Source organism: Eucyclogobius newberryi, unplaced genomic scaffold (genome assembly GCF_026437365.1).
Source record: "Eucyclogobius newberryi isolate DKJ021-1_F unplaced genomic scaffold, fEucNew1.0.hap1 SCAF_20, whole genome shotgun sequence".
NCBI classification, from domain to species: Eukaryota; Metazoa; Chordata; class Actinopteri; order Gobiiformes; family Gobiidae; genus Eucyclogobius; species Eucyclogobius newberryi.
Window position 1 is genome coordinate 3,908,124 of NW_027315835.1, and position 24,547 is coordinate 3,932,670.

Consider the following 24,547-nt stretch of genomic DNA (forward strand, 5'->3'; position numbering starts at 1 on the left):
CCATGTCTCCTTTAAACTGACACCGTCTCGCGTCACGGATGATGCCTGATGTCTCTGCCCTCTCGTTGACCCTCGGACACATGCTCGCGATGAACTCTTCCACAGATTTGTCACATTTAGACGGTTCTGTTTCGGGTCCTGGTCTCGAGCGGCGCGCAAACAAAGAGGCCCTTCTGACTGGCACCGGCGCGGGCCCCGGGCGCGTCCACTGATCTGCCGCCGGGCCCTTAACCGTGACTTATGCGCCGCTTAATTCCCGTCCGCCGCTCACACTGGAGCCTTATCAGTGTCGGACAATGGGGCCGTTGTCGAGAGGGGCTAAAATACGAGCGAGAGAAACTTGTTGGATCAGAACACTCATGACTCCAGCCGGAGCCCTTTCCGTGACCTTGTGGGACGGACACTTAGCGGGCGTGTACGGGCTGTCGTGCAAAGTCGTGTTACCGCACTTTCCCCGACATTGAATCAATATTATTATTATAAGTGCAAAATGTTGTGCTGTTCACCCGACACTCTTTTTTTGTATTTTTCCTATTTAAAATACTTTTGTCATTTAGAATACATGTTTTATGGGCTAAAGATGTGACATTTGATAATAATGCTGATTTAGTTGTGAGGAATCTGTTATCGTCTAGTTGTGTGTCCGGCTCCAATTCCTTGTGTCTTCCAGCTTCAGCTCCTGATGTCGTCCAGCTCCAGCTCCTTGTGTCATCCAGCTCCAGCTCCTGATGTCTTCCAGCTCCAGCTCCTGATGTCATCCAGCACCAGCTCCTGATGTCATCCAGCACCAATTCCTTGTGTCTTCCAGCTCCAGCTCCTGATGTCATCCAGCACCAGCTCCTGATGTCATCCAGCACCAGCTCCTGATGTCATCCAGCTCCAGCTCCTGATGTCGTCCAGCTCCAGCTCCTGGTGTCGTCCAGCTCCAGCTCCTTGTGTCATCCAGCTCCAGCTCCTGGTGTCGTCCAGCTCCAGCTCCTGATGTCTTCCAGCTTCAGCTCCTGATGTCATCCAGCACCAGCTCCTGATGTCATCCAGCTCCAGCTCCTTGTGTCATCCAGCTCCAGCTCCTGGTGTCGTCCAGCTCCAGCTCCCGATGTCTTCCAGCTCCAGCTCCTGATGTCGTCCAGCTCCAGCTCCTGATGTCATCCAGCACCAGCTCCTGATGTCGTCCAGCTCCAGCTCCTGATGTCGTCCAGCTCCAGCTCCTTGTGTCATCCAGCTCCAGCTCCTGGTGTCGTCCAGCTCCAGCTCCCGATGTCTTCCAGCTCCAGCTCCTGATGTCATCCAGCACCAGCTCCTGATGTCATCCAGCACCAGCTCCTGATGTCATCCAGCTCCAGCTCCTGATGTCTTCCAGCTCCAGCTCCTGATGTCATCCAGCTCCAGCTCCTGATGTCGTCCAGCTTCAGCTTCTCATGTCGTCCAGGTTCTCCTGTCGTCCAGCTCCAGCTCCTCGTATTGACCAGCTCCAGCTCCTCATGTCATCCAGCTCCATCTACTCGTGTCGTCCAGCTCCTCGTATTGACTGGCTCCAGCTTCTCATGTCGTTTGGTTCCTGTTCCTCATGTCGTTCAGCTCCAGCTCCTCATGTCGTCCAGCTCCTGTTCCTCATGTCGTTCAGCTCCAGCTCCTGGTGTCGTCCAGCTCCTCGCTGGAGCTGGAGGAAGTGTCTGGGATGAGGGAAGTCCTGGAGTCCCTGCTCAGACTGCTGCCTCCGTGGAAGAAAATGGATGATGGATGTAATATTATTTTGAGGTAAAGTGTTACTTGAGTAGAATTGTTGACTACTTTCAGTACTGCTTTTACTCATGTTTTGGTGGTGGTGGTGCTGGTGGTGGTGGTGGTGGTAATAGTAGTAGTAGTAGTAGTAGTAGTGGTGGTACTGGTGGTAGTGGATGTGCCTCTACACGATAAGGCCCCATGTCTAGCACCTCATCATTATCGTTTAGGTTTCTTTGTCTGCTCCAGTTTTCCACTCAGAGCTCGGAGCTCGCTCTAAAACACACTCACTCCGACTAAAGCCTTTGGCACCGTCTCTACCACTAACAGCAGTTTAATTAGTGCTCGATTGTTAGTTTGTCGTGGTGATCTGTATTCTGTGAATCACCCTTTTTACCACCGTAACATGTACTAAGCCCTTTGGCTGTTTAAAGCGCTTGTACAGAATAGAAATAAACCTATATTGATTGATAAACTAATCCTCCTTTAAAGGGGACATTTCCAGCACACACACCACATTCTGTAACTCGAGATCAGCCTTCATTTTCCCTTATGTCAGATTGTTGTCACGTGAAGAAACAAAAGTAGCCAAACCTGAAACTAGACCAGGACTAAACTAGGATAGAACAGTGAAGTCTGAGCGCTCAAAGAAAGACGTCATAACCAGAATTCATAAAACAGCCATGGAAGAAGTACTCATGGTATGTTTTGGACCATGTCACGTTTCCTCTTCTGGTCTGACCTCTCAGATCTATTTAGAGCGATTCACGTGCGACTGAGTATTCTTTATTCTATCTTATTTATGCTAAACACATGGAAATATTCACTTGAAGCCGCTTGAATTTGCCTTGGTCATAACTCCATTCACATGCACCCCACACCGCAGTTTGGGAAACACTGTCATAGATTATTAGCTGACAAACGCATAATGTGCCCCCTGCAGGTCGGACGGCTCATTGCACTAAAATGCAGTTAAGATAAATATGTTTAGAATTTTTTTTGAATAGCAAATTTTTTAGGTTTGTAATTTCACTTCCTGTTTGTAATTGATGACATCACAGTAGGGAATTACCCAGCAAACACTGGGCCAAACTCGTCTAATGTCACTTTTTTATTTATTTGACGAATAAAAATATATGAGAGCGACTTTATTTTGTTGAATTCATGTTTAAAGAGTCAAAAAAGTTGTTTCATTGTGTAAATTGTGCATAAACGTTGATTGTAATGATGATGTGATGTCACTTCTTGTCATTTTCTACAGATTTTTCAATATTTTCTCCACAAATACCTGCTCGATGATGTAAAACTATAATACATATGTACAACAGGTACAAACACACCACATAAAGTCCAAATGTGAAGATTGTAAAAATGTCATACGTCACTTAAATAAGTTGAAAAATGTCCCAAATGTCGTCCACGCATCAAGAATTATGACTTCTTAGACCAAACCAACTCTCTAAATCTCATCGTCTTCTGTTTTTTCTCCAGATGAATCAGAAAATCGAATATGTCCGTCGGATCTGTCCCGTTCGTCGCCGCGCCCCGTGATCCCGCCCTTTTGTCCTCTTCGCTGCCGCCCTTCGCCTACACGTCATCCCGACCCTTCTGAACAAACAATAATAAAACAATCAATCTCTTCCGCCCTCAAACTATCGGCTTCCTGTCTCAAAAAACGGACAAAATGGCTGATAAGAACGTGGCGGAGAACGGAACGGAGCGACGGCCACACGGGTCGCCATAGATTTTTTTTCCCCGCCAACGCGCCACGTTTTTCTTTATCGAGCGTGCTATTGGTTTTAGCGAGGGGGGGAAAAGAAAGGGTTGGTTTATGGGACGCGGGGTCATAAATTTGTCTGAAAAGTAGCTGTCCCGTTTACAAAGATGAAGGCGAGCGCTCAGAGTGAGTAATGAACCGGAGCGCGGCGAAATGGACGTCATGAGACCGGCAGTCGCAAACCGCCGAGACAAAGAGCTATTTACGAGCGTGATTTAGGATTTTGCACAAGACGGAAATGTTTTCGTGGGGTCGCGCTGCAGTGTTTTCACAACACAGACTGCTCTTCTGCTCCTATGGAAGAAGAATCGACTTTTTGTGCGTCTTTTAGCCATTTCTGCCTTTTGAACTCGCGTAATTGCACTGCCGATGATAAATGATTCTAATCTGAATTTATGTTTGGAAACGGCACGGCAAATAACAGCAGCGTTATGAGTTTATTTTTCAAATTCAGGAAGTGGTAAGTTGCGTTTCTTTGGGGGACGGATTTAGTTCAAAATATTCTATGGAGTTTGATTTGAGCTTCTTCTTTTTTTTACTTTTATTTTGCGTTAACAGCTTCAATAATGGAATATATACTTTTACAGAACACATATTTAAACGTGCGCTTGAGTTGCGTTTACTTGCGTTTACCACTCACTATTAGCGTTAGCGTGGCGTCTACTGGCAGCAGAGGGGAAGCTAACAAAAGCTAGCTTGCCTAACGTAAGCACGCGGTCGTAATGAACGTGATGGCAGAACGAGAATGATTTATTTCTTACTTTTGAACAGTTGGAGAGTAATAATCATAATAATCTTGACAACCCACGTTTCACGATACTAACATTTCAATATTATAATAACTAGTAAAAAATTCCTGATTTTCAAAGGCATTTCTAGTGAGCGGCTGTCGTCACAAACATTAAAAATCGAACAAATTCAGTTTTTATTTTAGCTTACACTTTCGGCTACACTTTGCACATTATTGTTGCTAAATAAATGTGGCGATAAAAGAAATACAAGTTCAGGACCACAGAGCGCTGTGCATCTCCATCTTGAAGTCTCTAATCACTCGTTTGAAGACGGTGAGGTGAAGGTTTAAGCAGGAGAAAAGATGGTTTGAAAGAGGAGTTAAGGAAGCTATTTTTGTTAAAAAAGAAAGACCTTCTTTAAACAGAAATGGAGGGCTAAGATTCAACCTTCCTGTAGTCTACAATGGAATCTTGAACCCCTGGAGAGGTAGAGGACCAGGACCAGGCCATTTAGATGCTAATCAGGTCCTCAGGGTGAGCCAGGGTCTCACAAAGACAAAGGGGAGACTAAGAGCCCATTAAAGGGTTGAATAGTCTAGCTCAGTAGACACACAAAGAGGGTAAGTTTCTGTTGAAACAAACAACTCTTTCCTCTTCAGGAGGCTCCTCCCAATGGGCTGGACTTACCACAGAATAGTACAAATATCGGAGTTCTCGACCTAAATTCTCTTATTGACAATGACTCTTGGATGAGAGTCGAAACGTCTATTTTTTCTAACTGAGTCCAGATGAAACAACTGAAGCTTTTTCTACTATGGAACACGCCTGGACCAATGAGGGATTACACCGACATACGGTGATAAAAGGCTTGATCGAGACAGATGTGAGTGATAGATATTGTAAAAATGACAAAAAACCCAGCTTAAACCATGTTAAAAACCCAGGGCTGAACCAAACCAAAGAGCTGAAGCGATCGGGTCGACCTCGGCAGGAGCTGTTAGTGTTTATCATTCCATCAGCTCTTGAACAGTAAACTGCAACGACAAAAGACTCGCAGACAAAACCGTTGAAAGCGCCGGCCTTAATACTTCCAGGTGGAGTTACGTTTAAATGTAAAAGTCACAAACAAATGAGACGGAGGCGGTGGGGGCCCCTCTCTCACTCTCGCGGGCCCCACTCGGAGCTCTGCAGTCGTCGTCAATCACGGATATTACCGGCGCGTCGGCACCCGAGTGGGACAAACCGCCGCTTCGAGCATTTCCGCGGGAGGCATAAAAGTCAATTTACGGGCCGGGGCGACGGGTATGAGGAGAGATTGGCAAACACGAAAATCAAGTGGTCCCCAGGGGGCGGTAGAGGCGAGGGCGGACGCCTTAAATCAAAGGCGGAGGAAAAACAGCGAGTCCCACAATGGAGGTTTATGTCCAAAACTCAAGGGCGAGACAGTGAAAGAAAAGAACCTCAAGTTAAGTCGAGCGCTGGTTATTTTTATTCTCCTTGTTTGAGCTGAAGTGCAGAGTTTATTGTAAAAACAGCAACTTGTGTTAAAATCAGACCACTGAACACTGCCTGCATCAGTTTGTTGGACACATGTGTATTGTTTGTGTTATTATCGTCCTCGGGACTCAAAAATAATGTGTTGAAAGCCTCACATTGCTGTTCTCCTGTGAGGCGTTCCCTTGTCAGGATTTGTGTTGGCGCTCCATCTGCTGGCACGAGAGGGAGTTACAAAGGGGAGATGAACCCAAAAGCTAATAAGAGCACGGTTATGGTCAACGGTTCGGACGATGACTTTTACGATGTCACAAATCTGGAACAATCTGGGAGCGGGAATGTAACACTTGGATACTAACACAGCCATAAAACGAAGACGAAGACGAAGACGAAGACGAAGAAGAAGAAGAAGAAGAAGAAGAAGAAGAAGAAGAAGAAGAAGAAGAAGAAGAAGAAGAAGAAGAAGAAGAAGAAGAAGAAGAAGAAGAAGAAGAAGAAGAAGAAGAAGAAGAAGAAGAAGAAGAAGAAGAAGAAGAAGAAGATGATGATGATGATGATGATGAAGAAGAAGAAGAAGAAGAAGAAGAAGAAGAAGAAGAAGAAGAAGAAGAAGAAGAAGAAGAAGAAGAAGAAGAAGAAGAAGAAGAAGAAGAAGAAGAAGAAGAAGAAGAAGAAGAAGAAGAAGAAGAAGAAGAAGAAGAAGAAGAAGAAGAAGAAGAAGAAGAAGAAGAAGAAGAAGAAGAAGAAGAAGAAGAAGAAGAAGAAGAAGAAGAAGAAGAAGATGATGAAGAAGAAGATGATGAAGAAGAAGAAGAAGATGATGAAGAAGATGATGAAGAAGAAGCGGAAGAAGAAGACGTTTTTTGTTTGTGACGTTGTGGACCCGCAATGGTAAAAGTGATCCACAGTGACAGTCTAAAGAATAAAGTCTAAAAAATAAAGCAGGTGGTGTTAAAGTAACAAAAGTGAAGAAGAAGAAAAAGAAAAAGAAGAAGAAGAACAACAACAACAACTAAAGTCTAAAGAATAAAGTCTAAAGTCTAAAGTAGATGGCGGTAAATGCACCTTTGCAGTTGGCTGCCAGCCGCCATTAAAATGAACAACAACAACAACAAGAACAACTCCAGCTGTGATTTTGATGACCGAACGATGCTACAACGTGATTAATTTAGCAAAACATGTTCCTTTAAATGAAGTAAATTTAAATACATTCACTGAAATTAAAATGCTCAAACTGAACATCCTTTGGGCTCCTGAGGCTCCTGAGGCTCCTGAGGCTCCTGAGGCTCCCGACGCTCCCGACGCTCCCGAGGCTCCCGAGGCTCCCGACGCTTCCGACGCTCCCGACGCTCCTGACGCTCCTGAGGCTCCTGACGCTCCTGACGCTCCTGATGCTCCTGAGGCTCCTGAGGCTCCTGACGCTCCTGACGCTCCTGATGCTCCTGAGGCTCCTGATGCTCCTGACGCTCCTGATGCTCCTGACGCTCCTGATGCAGTGTCACGTTGGGAACCATGACCTGTAATCTAATACGTTTATGGAATACAAAAGTGTGTCGTTGCTGTTTTAAAGCCGTCCTCGTGCCCACAAACGATGGCAGCTGTGCAGGAGCGTGAGAACAGAGCGGCGTTATGTTAATGGAGGAAGTGGAAGCGGGACGAGCGGGAACCTTTGAATTTACAAGGCCTCGTGCGGCGTCTGCAGCGCTGCAACATGTATTCTTACTGTGATGAACAGGATTAATGCCACGCTGCGGAACATTAGGGAAACGATGACAACTCCATTTCCACAAGCAGGGCGTATACTTATCATAAAGTTACACGGTGCATTTTTAAAGTGCCCGTTACAGGTTGGACTACTTATTTTACCAAAACGCAGTTAAGATCATTTTAAAGTCGGTATGGACGATTTTTTGGCGATTTGAGAACGCAGGTGGAAGTGCGCATGCGCACTCCCCCGTGTGGACTGATACAACACACACGTGCGTTTGTTTATTAGCGCGACCGAGCACATCGCATCTCTCGTCTCCCGTAGATTTCTGTCCACTTCTGCGTCAGCTCGAACTGTCTTTCTCCGTCTTCATTTTGCCCTGTACACTGAGGGAACTATATTATGATAGATCCATGCGCTTAGGCACGCGGAAACGTGGGGTTCGAACCGCACGCGGCTGCAGGTGAGCGATAGGTGCGTTTTATGATTGATACGTGGCAGGACAAATGATTTATCCACGCCACGAGGAAATATGATACAATAATTGCTGAAAAAAATCGTCCATACCACCTTTAAGATTTCGCTAAACAAAATAAAAATATGATACTAATTTAGCAAATTTTCAAATCATGAAATTACCGTATTTTCTGGAGTATAAGTCGCACCAGCCAAAAAATGCATAATAAAGAAGAAAAAAAACATATAAGCGGCACTGGAGGATGAAATGCTGTAGCAAGTGTGAAAATAACAAACAATATCACATGTATGTCGCTCCGGAGTATAAGTATAAATATAAGTATAAGTCGCACCCCGGCCAAAACTATGAAAAAAGGTGCAACTTATAGTCCAGAAAATACGGTATTTGGTTTGAAACGAGTCCACTGTGATTCGTCTGCATTTAATTATGCAGCGTTTTACTTTCCTCGAAGCAGGAAGTGCGCTGTTAGCACGCTAGCTCGTTGTTAGCTTGTTGCTCGCTCTGGCCTCTAAATGTTGTGGGGGAAAAACGCTCATAAACACAATCACATTGCAAAGAGTTAAAAAAAAACTATGAAAAAAGGTGCAACTTATAGTCCGGAAAATACGATAACCTTTACAGCATGTGAACACTCGGCCAAAGCTGCTCCAATGTCATTTATTATTTGACTCATGAAAATACATAAAAACACTTTTATTTCGTGTCGGAAAAACGTGTTTCTCGCATGAAAATTGTGAAAACGCGGCTCCACTTCCTCATTTTAAACATACTTTTCAGCTTTTCTTCACAAACAGACGCTCCACATCCATCATTACCAGTTAAAAAGACGTAACGAGCGCTTTAATATCTGTATAAAATGCCAGGAAGGGACGCTAACGCCGCATCTGCTAAAAACAGTGCGGAATGAAGCCGTTTCGTAGCATTATATTTATCAAAACGGCATCGCCAAGCACATCGTCCCCTCCTCCGTTATTCATCCGGAGCCTGTGCGAGTCATTAATCTTCCAGATCCACTTATGGCTGTATTTATTGCCCTTTGACGTCCCCTGAATTATTTAAACCTCTCTCCGCTGAAGTATGTTGTCACCTCTTTTCCCCCAGCAGTCAATCGATGCGCGACGCTTGTGCTATAAACGAGCCGATGCGTCTTCGGCGAGGCTGGCGTCGGGCCCCGTGGAGATACAGTGCACTGCGGCAGGAGATGTAGCTCAATCGGAGGCGCATAATGACCTCCGTGATTCACACAGCTGTAAAGGAAATCGATGCGACGTAAGCTAAACGCCGGAGAGAGAGCGGCAGAGAGACGCCGGCGGTTTGTTTTTAATCAACGGGAATCAACTTGAACTGGCACAAGAGGCGGATGAAAACGAGCAGAAACGGGCTGGATTTTGACGTTTTGTTTTATGGTGTTGAGGGTAACTTCTGGTATTGGGTGCTCGATACCTTTGACCCGTAATGTTCCTCAGTATAGCTTTAAAACTCGCATCGTCTTTTCAATTACAGGCGTTTTTATTGGTCACAAATATTTGAAAAAACTTTCAAATTATTGTTAATATTGTCTGCCTTAACTTTCTTTTCTTTTTTTCGGATGCCTCACTGTCCTAAATATTTATTTTTAATTTTACCTAATTTGTTTCATTCTGGTATTGTCTTGTTTGTTTTTGTAGTGTTGTATTTTTAAATTAGAAAAAGATAAATTTAAAATAAATATGTATGTTATTTTATCTATTTATTTTATTTATTTTATTTATTTTATTTATTTTATTTATTTTATTTATTTTATTTATTTTATTTATTTTATTTATTGTATTTATTGTATTTATTGTATTTATTGTATTTATTTTATTTATTTATTTTATTTAATCTATTTATTGTATTTAATGTATTAATGTATTTAATGCATTTTATTTTCTTTATTTTATTTATTTATTGTATTTAAAGTATTTATTGTATTTAATGTATTAATGTATTTAATGCATTTTATTTTATTTTATTTTATTTAGAAAAAATCAAACACAAAAACAAACAGACTCAACCACACATTTTAAACCAATATTTTAAAAAAGTCCCATTGAGTCCAGAGTTGGTCAAACTTGTCCATTTCCAAATTAAGTTTGACTGTATTTTGTTCCATTTGTCTCACGTCTGTTTCTTTGTCAGTCCAGTCTTTACTCGTCGTTTTATTTGTGTATCATCCATTTATTTATAACGACCTTTTTCCTGCCTCCAAACACACGTTCAAAGGCGGATCCATTCCCTGTGTCCGCGGCAGGAGTTTCGAGGCCCAACGTCAAAAACCGTCTGCAGCGGGTCATCGCTTAGTTTCATCGCTGTTTTTGACCGTTTGTATCGTGGAGACATCCATTTCCGTTCATCCATTTCCGTTCATCCTTTTCCGTTCATCCTTTTCCGTTCATCCTTTTCCGTTCATCCTTTTCCGTTCACCTTCAAGCGCTGCGTGGAAAGCCAACGCTTCGCCGGACAAAAGGAACATTCTGCTGGACAGCGGCAGCGAGACGTGAGATGAACCAGAAGTCGTCCTTTTGAATTGTCGAGCGGATTATTCCTCTCAACTCAACCATCAACGGCGGCGGCTGCGGTGTTGTTTTGGCGCTGTCTAAAGTGGATCCCCCCCCCCCCCCCCCCCCGCTGCAACAGGACACCCTCTAGATTATTCCGTATCCTGTCGGCGGGTGATTTATGAGGACAGGAACTCCCCACGGACGCCGCTCGCTGCTGTTCGCGCCGTATCGTGCGGGATATTTGATCCACTGTAGGATTCTGTGTCATGATATGTTGAATATGTCCCAGGAGACACTGTGAAGTCGTTTATAATGAGGCCGGAGCTGAAACAGAACCAAGAGCTGAAACAGAACCAAGAGCTGAAACAGAACCAGGGCTGAAACAGAATGAAGAGATGAAACAGAACCAGAGCTGAAACAGAACCAAGAGCTGAAACAGAACCAAGAGCTGAAACAGAACCAAGAGCTGAAACAGAACCAGGGCTGAAACAGAACCAGAGCTGAAACAGAACCAAGAGCTGAAACAGAACCAGGGCTGAAACAGAACCAGAGCTGAAACAGAACCAGAGCTGAAACAGAACCAGAGCTGAAACAGAACCAAGAGCTGAAACAGAACCAAGAGCTGAAACAGAACCAAGAGCTGAAACAGAACCAGGGCTGAAACAGAACCAAGAGCTGAAACAGAACCAGGGATGAAACAGAACCAAGAGCTGAAACAGAACCAAGAGCTGAAACAGAACCAGGGCTGAAACAGAACCAGGGCTGAAACAGAACCAAGAGCTGAAACAGAACCAGGGCTGAAACAGAACCAAGAGCTGAAACAGAACCAGGGATGAAACAGAACCAAGAGCTGAAACAGAACCAGGGCTGAAACAGAACCAGGGCTGAAACAGAACCAGAGCTGAAACAGAACCAGGGCTGAAACAGAACCAAGAGCTGAAACAGAACCAGAGCTGAAACAGAACCAGGGCTGAAACAGAACCAAGAGCTGAAACAGAATGAAGAGATGAAACAGAACCATCTCTTGGTTCTGTTTCAGCTCTTGGTTCTGATTCTTTAGCTCATGACATGTTATTATTGCAATATTCATCCACGATATCATTTGGTTTCACGTGCCACATGGAGTGAGATATTGTAGAGAATCAAACATTTAAAAACAACAACTTGTTCCTCTTGAAATGCCTTGACCATCGTTACTGTCATTTTCCAAAATGATTAAAACAGGTCTAAACCAAAGAATAAACCAAAAAATAAACCAAGATAAAAACAAGACAAAAACGGGACTAAACCAGGACTAAACCAAAGAATAAACCAGAGACTAAACTAGGACTAAACCAGGACTAAAACAGGTCTAAACCAGGACTAAACCAGGTCTAAACTAGGACTAAACCAGGACTAAAACAGGTCTAAACTAGGACTAAACCAGGTCTAAACCAGGACTAAACCAGGACTAAACCAAAGAATAAACCAGGACTAAACCAGGACTAAACCAAAGAATAAACCAGAGACTAAACCAGGACTAAACCAGGACTAAACCAAAGAATAAACCAGAGACTAAACCAGGACTAAACCAGGTCTAAACCAGGACTAAACCAGGACTAAACCAAAGAATAAACCAGAGACTAAACCAGGACTAAACCAGGTCTAAACCAGGACTAAACCAGGACTAAACCAAAGAATAAACCAGAGACTAAACCAGTACCTAAACCAGGACTAAAACAGGTCTAAACTAGGACTAAACCAGGACTAAGACAGGTCTAAACCAGGACTAAACCAGGTCTAAACTAGGACTAAACCAGGACTAAAACAGGTCTAAACTAGGACTAAACCAGGTCTAAAACAAGCCTAAACCCAGATTAAACCTTCTAATTCAACTCGATTAAGAACACAGACTGGTCCATAGTATTATAATTATTAAAAACGGTGACGGAAAACCAGCCTTGCGATAACTCTCCTGAGAAACCCTGGCTCTTTTTTGAACATTCAACAACGTGAACTGTTTCCGTGTGCGATTCTACCGCCTCATTACGACGAATAAAGGAAACATGTGGGGAAAAAACAACGGAAGGTCAACGGAAGCAAATAAAACATCCGCTTTTCATAGATAATTAAAACGTGCCGTAACGTTGCCTCTTCGCCTTAACCTTATCTCTGCAAACGACAAACAGCACCGCTCCGGCACGCAGCGCTCCGAGCACAAAGGCGAGCGGCGCGAAGAGTAAGCGCGATATCAGAGTCGCGATGACACAGTGAAACGGCTACAGCGGCGGCGGCGGCGTTTGGCCGAGCGGCGCGATCAATGACACGCGTCCCCAGATTTATTCACTCTTTTATTTCCTCCTTAACGACCGGCAGCGAGCGCCGTCTCCAGATATATCGCCCGCGTTCCCAGACTACGGTGACTAATGAGGATCCACAATGGCCGCCGCCGCGTTAATGGCCTTTTGGTTCCGCAAAGGAGAACGCAGGGAACGCAGAGCCCGGGACAGCGCTGGTTTATGAGTTTCATTTAAGATGGGAATGTTTTGTTTTTGTTTTGTTGGAGGTTAGCGGTGTAAGCTATGAAGACGTGCAAAGTATTTAAAGGTGCAGTATGTGACGTTTGTGTTGAGGGTTCGGGACCCGGGGTGTTAAATCCTTATGACAATCACATTTGTGCATTAACATAAATGGGCGGGGTCAACTTCTTGTTAAAAGTCATTGTTATTTTTGTTATTTTACATCATAATTAGCGACTCATTGAACTAAAATGCAGTTAAGATAAATGTCATCGCAAAATAGCACATTTTTTTAGTTTATAATTTCACTTCCTGTTTGTAATGAATGACGTCACACTAGGAAATTACCCAGCAAACACTGGGCCAAAACTCATCTAATGTCACAATGTTTTGGATTTGACAAATACAAATGAATTAGCGCAATTTTATTTTGTTGAATTCATGTTGAAAGAGTCAAAAAAGTCATTTTCTACAGATTTTTCAACCTTTTCTCCACAAATACCTGCTCGATTGGTGTAAAACTATATTCAACAGGCACAAATACACCAAATAAAGTCAAAATTAGTGAATAAACCTGTCATATGCACTTTAACTTTCTGATCTCGAGTGCTTCTTGTAAGTGACCTCTCAATTTTACACTTTTACATGTTACTAGTGAGGAAACCAGATAAACGACATAAATATCATGAAAGAAATGTTTGTGTACTTTATTATGGGGACTGACTTCACCATTAATTTGTCTGTGATTTTTCAATTTCAAATAATAATAATAAAGCATTTACTGAGTGTGTGTGAGCGATGGGAGTGTCTTTGGACGTCTACGGTCCACTTGACCTGGCGGCGATTGAGACGTTTAAAAGACGCACATGAAAAGATGGCGTTTTGAGCGTTTCACCATGTTAGAACATCATTTCCTCATCAAAAACATAACTGGAGTTGTATTTAATGAGTTTCCTTCCGCAGTCTCATCCCCACGGCTACAACGTCCTGTCTTATAAAGCCTACGAAATCCAGAAAATCCTTTAAAACTGATCGGGAGAATGAGTTTACAGTGACCAGACGATAGAGGGCGCCAGTGGTGGAAAGTATTGAAGCACAAAAGAAAAACGTTTGGCGAAGCGAACTTGGCTTTGAGCAAAAATACACAAATAAAAAGTATTGAAACATTGTAAAAATGTATTGACAAAAAAAATAAATCAGTACAATTGCTTATCTGCTCTTCAATACTTTAACTTAAGTCGATTTTTTAACGCTGCACTTTGACTTTGGCTTGAGGCGTTTTCATAATGGACGACTCCTTCCACCACCGGAGGGCGCTGTGGTTCGTTAGCGTTCCAGACATTTAACTCCAGCTGTTCTTCCTGGCCCTGGCTCGCACACTCTCGCACACTCTCCGCCGATTTCCCCAAAATGCTCTTTAACGGAGATCGGAAACAACATTTTTGGATTTTCCTTCATGCAAAAAAACCCCTAATACGCCGACGAGCAGTGATTTCCGCCCGTGCCAAGGACTCGCCGCTGACCTCAAACATCTGCTCAGTCTCTTAGCGCTCTAATGCGAGGTCTCTGTTATTGCAGGCAGGTGTTTTCCCCCCGAAACCAAAGTACATCCAAAACAGATTGCAGGCTCGAGTCAAATCAGCGTTTCAGCACCGGCAGCTTTTCACATAAAAACCAAAAGAATGGATATTGTCAGAGAAATCAAACAGGTGGGGAAGTTTTACGACCGTGTTTGATGGTGAAATGAGAGATTTTAGTCATCGAGAGCGGCCGCGGGGAACGTGTTCTGCGGCTGGAGTTTAACGGGTGTTTCGAACGCTAAACGACAAAAACACTATTGTCACCGAGCTGGTTCTTCACAGTCTTCACCTGTAACTTGGCCTGGTGGCGTCATCTTCTTGTTTCCATGGAGATAAAGAGCAGAATTGTGTGCATTTTCATTCAAATAACTGGTGGAAGTTGTGGTCCAAGTGCCGTATTGCTTTATGTGGTGAGCTACGAGCAACAAGGAAACTGTCTCGCATAAAAAATTTTGTTTTTTTGAATATTCTTGGCTCTGACGTGACGTGACTCGTAACTCGACGTCTTGAAAATGGAAGTCGTTTGCGGCGCTGTGGGTTGTTCCAGCAAAAAAAGTCTCAAAACAAAGGAGTCCTCTTCCGTCACGTCCCCAAAGATCCCGTTTGCCCCGAAGTGCCAGCGACTCGCCGCTGTAGATCAGGATCAACGCTCATATGACTTCTGACTTTTTGAAGTATCAGCACTTTTTACTTTCAGTTTTTTGCTCTGTTTTTAGACGGAGAAATGCCGCAGCGACGTCCTCAAAATGGCTTTGACCACAAATAAGTCAGGTGAACTTTACATGTTTTATTCACAGTAAGTGTTATTTTTCCCTCATAAAACAATATTACTGCATTACTAGTGCTGCATTTGTCTCATGTCGGTTTGGGGCTCCGGAGGGCTCCGTGCTCTACAGCAAGTTTAGGTCATTAGAACATCAGCCCCAATGATATGAGCTATGGGCTTTTGACACTCAGAACAGGCCAGTCAGACGGTAATGAGATACTCAGTCCGAGATACAATAGGAGTTTTATGGCCCATTAAAGGTCTGACGCGGTAACAAAGAAGATTAGCTCCTGGTGAAATTTAGCCAGTGTAAACAAAAGATTACAAGATCAACTATTATCAGGAAACTCCTCCCAGAGGGCAGGGCTTACGCAGCTCCGAGTGGCATAAAACTCTCACACCAGGTCAACAGATTGAGAATGACTTTTGCATCAAAAGCTGATTTTTAATTACACTGACTGGATTATAACAAAGCCACAAACTGAAAGCATCTACATGTAAAGACAACTGAGTAATCTTTTCTGTGTTGTTTTATTTTTATTTTACATTTGGACAAAGGTTAGCATTAGCTTTGAGACACAAACACATCATTTGTCAGTGACATCCCCCGACGCGCTGTCCACTGCCCGAATATGTATTATTTTTAGTATGACACAGAATTAGACACTGACACTGTCTTTTACTATTTTATGTTGTTTTTAATTAGTTTGGTTTGTAAGTATTTTATTTATTTATTTTTAATTTGGTTTGTATGTATTTTTGAATGTATTTTTTTTGTATGTATTTTTATGTGTGTTTTTTGGGGGGGGGGATTTGTACTATTTTTTTTTTAACGTATTTCTATTTTATGTTTTTTTATTTTTTATTTGGTTTGTTCGTATTTTTAATGAATTATTATTATTTTATTTTATTTGGTTTGTACGTATCTTTTGTATATTTTTATTATTTTTTTTGTTTGTTTTGTATATATTATTTTTTATGTATGTTATTTTTTGGGGGTTATACATATTTTTTAAATGTATTTCCTTTTAACATATTTTTTTAATTTGGTTTGTACCTATTTTTGAATGTATTTTTGATTGTATTTTTTTTGTTTTGTATGTATTTTTATGTGTGGGTTTTTTTGGAGGGTATTTGTATTTTTTTTTTTTTTATGTATTTCTATTTTATGTTTTTTTTTTTTTGCTTTTTTATTTGGTTTGTTCGTATTTTTTTATGAATTATTATTATTTTGTATTTTTTTTATTTGGTTTGTACGTATCTTTTGTATCTTTTTATTTAATTTTTTGTTTGTTTTGTATGTATTATTTTTTATGTATGTTATTTTTTGAGGGTTGTACATATTTTTAAAATGTATTTCCTTTTAACGTATTTTTTTGTATCATGATTTTTTAACATATTTTACCTGTACTGGTGTTGTGTTGGTAAAACGTGCTACACAAATAAAGTTGAATCGACGCACACTAATCCACCGATCACACGTCAGTCTTCGTGGCATCGTGCGTTTTTTAGAAACTGCACAGACCCTTTAACTGAACTCGACCCCACGTCTTCTGCTCCTCATGTGTCTTTTTAAGCACGTTCCAATCTTTTCCATGTGCTCTGCGTTTCCTGCCAGCTTCAGGATTTCACCCCCTAAAAAAAGTCCCTTTGTTTGAAGCGGGGATAATCCGTCACCGCGTTTATTGGATGTCGATGACTTAAGAGCAAGATTCTGCTACGAGTCGCGGGTGATTTATGGCCGCCATGTGAACCCTCTTGTGAAAGCAGTGACTAACGCCGGAGTTTCGGAGCGGGAACCCGGTCCGGCCTTGGCTCGGCTTTTTCCTCCCGTTCGTGCCAAAATATTTCACACGGCAATTAGCCCGGCGCTCGTTCTGGGCCCGAGGTCTCTCAAGGTTAGCGGCGACATTCATCATTCTTTCAGTTTCTGTTTTTTCTTTCTTCACGCCGCTTGTTTTTAGGCGGCGTTCACGATTGTCCTGGTTTAGACCGGAACTTTAGTCCTTTTCTAGTCCGGGTTTGGTGCTGGATTTAGTCGGTTTGGATTTGTTTGTGACGGATCATGAATGACCTGTGCGCGGGTTGTGAGGCATGAAGTGTCAAAAGAGTTAAAAAGGCAATTAAACGTATGATATGTACCGTATTTTTTGGTTCATAGTTGTGTCCGGGGTGCGACTTATACTCCAGTGCGAGTTATATGTGATATTATTCCTTATTTTCACACTGACAACCACAAGAGGGCGCTCTAGGCTCTAAGCGACGCAGAAGAAGAATCTGCACTTCCTCTTCCTCTGGAGTTTGTGGAGTTGTTTAGAAGTGACACAGAGGAAGAAGAATTCAGTGGATTTAGTGATTTGGGGTAAAACTGATGCTTTGCTAAACTTGTTAGCATGTTCTTTATGCTATAGTTATCTGAATAACTGTTCATATGTTACGCTAACATACCAGACACTTACCACAGTTCTGTCTGTGCCTCATGTAGCTGAAGGTGTTAGCGTTAGCGTTAGCATACGTCATGTAGCTGAAGGTGTTAGCGTTAGCATACGTCATGTAGCTGAAGGTGTTAGCGTTAGCATACGTCATGTAGCTGAAGGTGTTAGCGTTAGCATACGTCATGTAGCTGAAGGTGTTAGCGTTAGCATACGTCATGTAGCTGAAGGTGTTAGCGTTAGCATACGTCATGTAGCTGAAGGTGTTAGCGTTAGCATACGTCACGTAGCTGAAGGTGTTAGCGTTAGCATATGTCATGTAGCTGAAGGTGTTAGCATTAGCATACGTCATGTAGCTGAAGGTGTTAGCGTTAGCATATGTCATGTAGCTGAAGGTGTTAGCGTTAGCATACGTCATGTAGCTGAAGGTGTTAGCGTTAGCATACGTCATGTAGCTGAAGGTGTTAGCGTTAGCATACGTACACCTATTCACCATGTTCTCTGTTATTATTTTAAACTGCATTTAAGGTGAAATGTCTGTTCTTGGTCTTGAATTTTATTTTTTTAAAATGCAACTTATATATGTTTTTTTTCTTGTCAATTATGTATTTTTCTATTCTTGTATTGTATTATGTATTTTTATGTATTATGTATTTCATTTATTTTATTATAAAATGTATTTTATTAAAAAAAATATTATAAAATAATAAATGTATTATAAAATGTATTATAAACGTTATTTTATTTGAATGCATTTAAATACATTTCATTTATCTTATTTAAATAAATACAATTTATTATTTTATTTATTTTATTATGTATTTTATTTATTTATTGTATTATGTATCTTATGAAATGTCCCCATGTGTGGACAATAAAGGAATATCTTATCTTATCTTATTTTTTCAACTACAGCTGTTTATCGCATAAAAAACATGCATTCTTACCGTGAGTGGGGTCGCCTTTCCACAGATCTCACTTGTAACTCGGCCGCGGCTTCACCTGCTTGTCTTTCTTCACAGTGAAAAATGCCAACACGATCGGATTTGGCCAGTTGCAATGTTTGAGGTCGCAATTTATCTACATTTTTTAATAATATATTCTGTTTAAAGTGCACATTTTGAACACTTGAGAGAGACTGAAACATGAACTGACTAACGCAAGGATTCCAACATGTTCGTAGGTCTGAACTTCAGCGTTAGCGGGTTTTATACAGAGAAAAACATGAATATTTTGTCGTTTGCAAAGGATAATTACAGTCTTATGTAATGCGATCGGCACTTGCAATTGTCATTCAGATTTACTATGTTAAATTCAAAGCAGTAACATCTCCATGGAGACGAGCGGGTGGTGTTTTTTACATCGGAAAAGTGACATAGTGCGCCTTTAAAAAGATATGAATTGATTTAATTGACCTGTTATTTTCACAATTTTCAAAAAACAACATTTTCAGATTCAAACTTTTAAAAAATTCTGTTGAAAAGAAGTGAAAATCCAGTTCCAAAATGAGTTGAAGTGTTTTTAAAATCGTAATCACGGTTTTGTTCGAGTGGCTCAAAACAGGAAACAACCCCCAACAACGAGGTGCGTTTTTAACTCCGTCTGATGAACGTGGCTGTATTATTTCAGCGAGCCTGGTTTACGGCGCTCTTGACATTTAGCACATGTTTACAGAGAGGCAGATGTAAGATATGCGCCTTGTTAGCCGCACATTAAAGGGCCCACGCCGAGTTTAATGTCGGCGCATTTGGAGTCGGATCGGGTCGTGACGCGGTGTTTATGGAGGTTTTCAAAAAGCTCGCGGGGCTTCATTAAAGCGCATTAGACCGGCGAGGGCAGTAAACATGCGACGGGCTCTAATTTAACACGATATTTGATGTTTTTACGTCCGAGTCTGTGCAGAACGGTTCATCCCTGTGCAGCGCGCGAGCTTTGAGAACTGTAACGTGTTATTTATGGAATTTAGAGGTCGAAAAAACACTCAGATTCTCACAAGAACGACATAAAACGCGATGAAAAGTATCACGAAAATGACTAACGGGGCGGTATCTGACTCGGTCTCCATGGTGATGTTATTGCTTTGCCTGGAATGTTTTACAGTTTGGCGTAAAACGTTTCTAACTAGCATTTATTTTATTAAAGGTGTTGAAGGAAACAATGGATGCATTATTTCTCTGTTATTGGTCTTTTAAACTCGTTTTAGAACTTCAAATCTTGTATGAAAACCTCACATTGCGCTATGTCAGTCAGGCGTTCCCTCGTCAGGATTGGTGTTGGCGCTCCATCCGCTGGCAGCAGAGGGAATCACCGTGCAGGCCGACAAAAGCTAGAAGGTTGTAATAAACGTGATGTGACAACAGAGCGAGTCCGGTGATGATTTGAACATTTTTGAGTTCGCTCGCCTCTCCACAGATCTTGCTCGCAACTTGGCCTGGTGGTTCAACTTATTTGTCGCCGCATGTTAGAGAGTCGTGAAAAAAGCACATCAAAATGAAAATGAACATTCTTATGACACTTTTGTGGACATTATAAATTTTTTACATTCTTTTTTTTATTTAACAAGATACGGACAAACAAGACAGAGCGAAACGACATCGAATAAAAACAGTAGCAAAAAATAAACCAAAAAACCAAAGAAAACGTCCCACTTAGTTTTTGTGGAGATTTCCATCTTCTCTTCCTTGTCCACAAGCCCTCTGCACCGGACACGCCCTCTGCACCGGACACGCCCTTTACACCGGACACGCCCTCTGCACCGGACACGCCCTCTGCACCGAACACGGCCTTTACACCGTACACGCCCTCTGCACCGTACACGCCCTCTGCACCGGACACGCCCTCTGCACCGGACACGCCCTCTGCACCGGACACGCCCTCTACACCGGACACGGCCTTTACACCGTACACGCCCTCTGCACCGTACACGCCCTCTGCACCGGACACGCCCTCTGCACCGTACACGCCCTCTGCACCGGACACGCCCTCTGCACCGGACACGCCCTCTGCACCGTACACGCCCTCTGCACCGGACACGCCCTCTGCACCGGACACGCCCTCTGCACCGGACACGCCCTCTGCACCGGACACGCCCTCTGCACCGGACACGCCCTCTGCACCGTACACGCCCTCTGCACCGGACACGCCCTCTGCACCGGACACGCCCTCTGCACCGGACACGCCCTCTACACCGGACACGCCCTCTGCACCGGACACGCCCTCTGCACCGGACACGCCCTCTGCACCGGACACGCCCTCTGCACCGAACACGGCCTTTACACCGTACACGCCCTCTGCACCGTACACGCCCTCTGCACCGGACACGCCCTCTGCACCGGACACGCCCTCTGCACCGGACACGCCCTCTACACCGGACACGCCCTCTGCACCGGACACGCCCTCTGCACCGGACACGCCCTCTGCACCGGACACGCCCTTTACACAGGACACGCCCTCTGCACCGGACACGCCCACAAAGCTTTCAAGAGCACGGAAATATAACCCCCGGACAGTTGGAAACGAGGCTGGGGGTCTGCGAGCAGGCTAACGTTTATTAGCATAGCTGCGCAGTAACGCGTAAACTAGCATTAGCATTAGCTGCTAACGACCTGAAACAAACAGCTCAGCCTCTGTAAGTCCACTGGTCCCTCCTGACCACAGTAATACATTTCTGGAGATAGATATAGATGGATAAAGATAAATTATAAAAGAAAAAAGGTAAACGGAGCAATACACAATTTTTACAGTTAAATTTTTTTTAAAGAAAACAAACAAGCCATAACATTTTTGTTCTTACTGTCATTGGTTTGTCAAAAATGCAGTAGATTTTAGTCATGGCTGCTGCACGATATTATTCTATCTCACTTATAAACTCCTGGTGTTATTCTCGTGTCCTTCGCTTGTCAATCGAGTCGTTATTGTATGTTTTTTTGAGAAACCGCCGCCGCCGTTAGAAAGTGTTGAAGAATCTGCTCTTTACCTACATTTGCGTTAAGCCCCTCCCCCCATAGGTCAGCCGGAGCACAGAGGGGACTAATTGTCAAGGTCACGTGAGGCGGCGTGATGGATGGGGCGCCGTGCCGCTCCTGTCGGCTCCGTCAGGTGCTTAACGTCCTCATCGTCTATGTTTCTGTGTCAGCGCCGCGAGGCCGTCCCGACCGCCGGCGAGTAGTTCAAAGACCGCCGGGGTCGACCGCCGGGGTCGACCGCCGGGGTCGATCGCCGGGGTCATCCGTCTTGCCAGCGTCGGCCCCCGAGCCCCAGAGAACGTGATGTGTTTTGACTCGAGCGCCAGCGGACGGACAGACCGCCGCTGCCAAGAAAAAAAGGAAAGAAGTGGCATGTAACGTACGAGCGGACGGGATTTAGCAAAGGTGTTTTATGCGTTTGTGAGCAGGACTCGCCTCTCCACAGATCTGACCTGTAATCACATCACTATAGCGATACAGGCCAGTTTAATGCGCGTCAGAGTGTGGAATATCACAATTACAGGTGTTTTTATGGCTCAAAATTACTTAAAACCCATACCATTTCTTGTGAGTTGGACTCGCCTCTCCACAGATCTGACCTGTAACCACTTGGCAAACATACAGCACCACTTTCTCGTCACTACAGCGATACAGGCCAGTTTAACGCGCGTCAGAGTGTGGAATATCACAATTACAGGTGTTTTTATTGCTCATTTCTTGTGGAGCGGGACTCGCCTCTCCACAGATCTGACCTGTAACCACTTGGCAAACATACAGCACCACTTTCTCGTCGCTATAGCGATACAGGCCAGTTTAACGCGCGTCAGAGTGCAGAATATCGCCGGCAAAACGCAGGATTTCAGAGCAAACTGTTCAAACTCAAACTCCCGGCGCTTTTCCCAGGCCCGTTTTTTCCCCGTTTCTTTTCTTGCCGGAGACGAATGGCCCCGCTCGGATCTAATTCTGGACCGGGTCGAACCGGCGCATTTCTCCGCGTGAAAAACGAGGCGTCGCCGGGAACGCAGATGGAGACGGCCTCTGTTCCCGAGGGCGGAGAAGGATGAAACATTGGCGTTCGGGGGGAAGCGCCGGGTTCCTCTTGTCTGGTCTCCACCGCCCTCCCGCCCACCGCCCGGTTTATTAATGCGGATCTGTCGGGCGGGCTCGACCGGGCGTCCATCACGGGGGGGGGGGATCATCACGCCAGCTGCCGTCACCGGAACTCACGTCCAACAGGCATTTCTCAAGCTCCGAGGAGGCCAGATGCTGGACGTTCCACTCAGAGCGCTGATGAAATGCCGGGGATTATTACACACCCAACGACAAACGCATCGCAGTTTTTCCTCCTTCGCGTCGATCCATCTCAAAGCGGACTTTTAATTCGTCACCGCGGTTATTTTAACGCGGGAAAAATGGCCGAATTTCGCCCTCCGAAGTCTGAACTCGGCTCCAAAACCACATGCTTTCACCGACAAAGGGCCGACTGTTGCGCGCCTCGGTTAAAAAAGACCCGTGATCGTTGACGATTGGCGTCGACTGTGTCTTAAATTAAAATGTGATTAATTGTTCGGCCCCAAACGCTACGGCGATGAATCACGCTGCGAATGAAAGAAGGCTTTATTGTGATTGGGACGGCGGCGTTCCGAGGTTGGAGAGAGGATAATCAGATGGGGAAACTTGTGACCGTAAAACATAAGCTTGTACAAACAATTATACGCCCGCGTCTGAAACTGCAATGACTTTTTAATTACCACAAACTCTGCAGTACTTTTGCCTGTTTCTGTGCTGTTTTTTGTATGTTTTTACTTTTAATATTTACTCTTTTTAATTTATTATTATCATTATTATTATTATTATTATTATTACAATCATTATTATTATTATTATTATATTTTCTAAATCATTATTATTATTATTTTTAATCATTATTATTATTTTTATCATTATTCTTATTTGAATTTGTATTAATATTTTAATTATTATTATTATCATTATTAGTTGTTCTTAAAGGCGCAATGGACGATTTTTCGGCGATTTGAGAACTCAGGCGGAAGTGCACATGCCCCTCCCCCGTGCGCATGCCCCTCCCCCGTGCGCATGCCCCTCCCCCGTGCGCATGCCACTCCCCCGTGTGGACTGATACAACACACACGTGCGTTTGTTTATCAGCGCGACGGAGCGCATCGCATCTCTCGTCTCCCGAAGATTTCTGTCCACTTCTGAGCTCGAACTGTCTTTCTCCGTCTTAATTTTGTCTTGTACACTGAGGGAACTATATTATGATAGATCAATGCGCTTAGACACGGGGAAACGTGCTGCTCGTGGGGACGAGTCACACGAGGCTGCAGGTGAACGAGGCTCTGCAGGTGAACCAGGCTCTGCAGGTGAACGAGGCTCTGCAGGTGAACCAGGCTCTGCAGGTGAACGAGGCTCTGCAGGTGAACGAGGCTCTGCAGGTGAACGAGGCTCTGCAGGTGAACCAGGCTCTGCAGGTGAACGAGGCTCTGCAGGTGAACGAGGCTCTGCAGGTGAACCAGGCTCTGCAGGTGAACGAGGCTCTGCAGGTGAACGAGGCTCTGCAGGTGAACCAGGCTCCGCAGGTGAACCAGGCTCCGCAGGTGAACCAGGCTCCGCAGGTGAACCAGGCTCCGCAGGTGAACCAGGCTCCGCAGGTGAACCAGGCAATATTTATTTTAATACAGAAAACCACTTCATAATTAAAATGTTTAAATTATAATGTTAGGTAAAAATAATGTGTAAATATTTTGTTCAGATATTTGGTAGTGGATATTTTAAAGGCATTGTATGCAACTATTAGCCACAAAAATATACTTAATTAATCAACTTTTTTTAATTTTTATGTTTTTTTAAAAA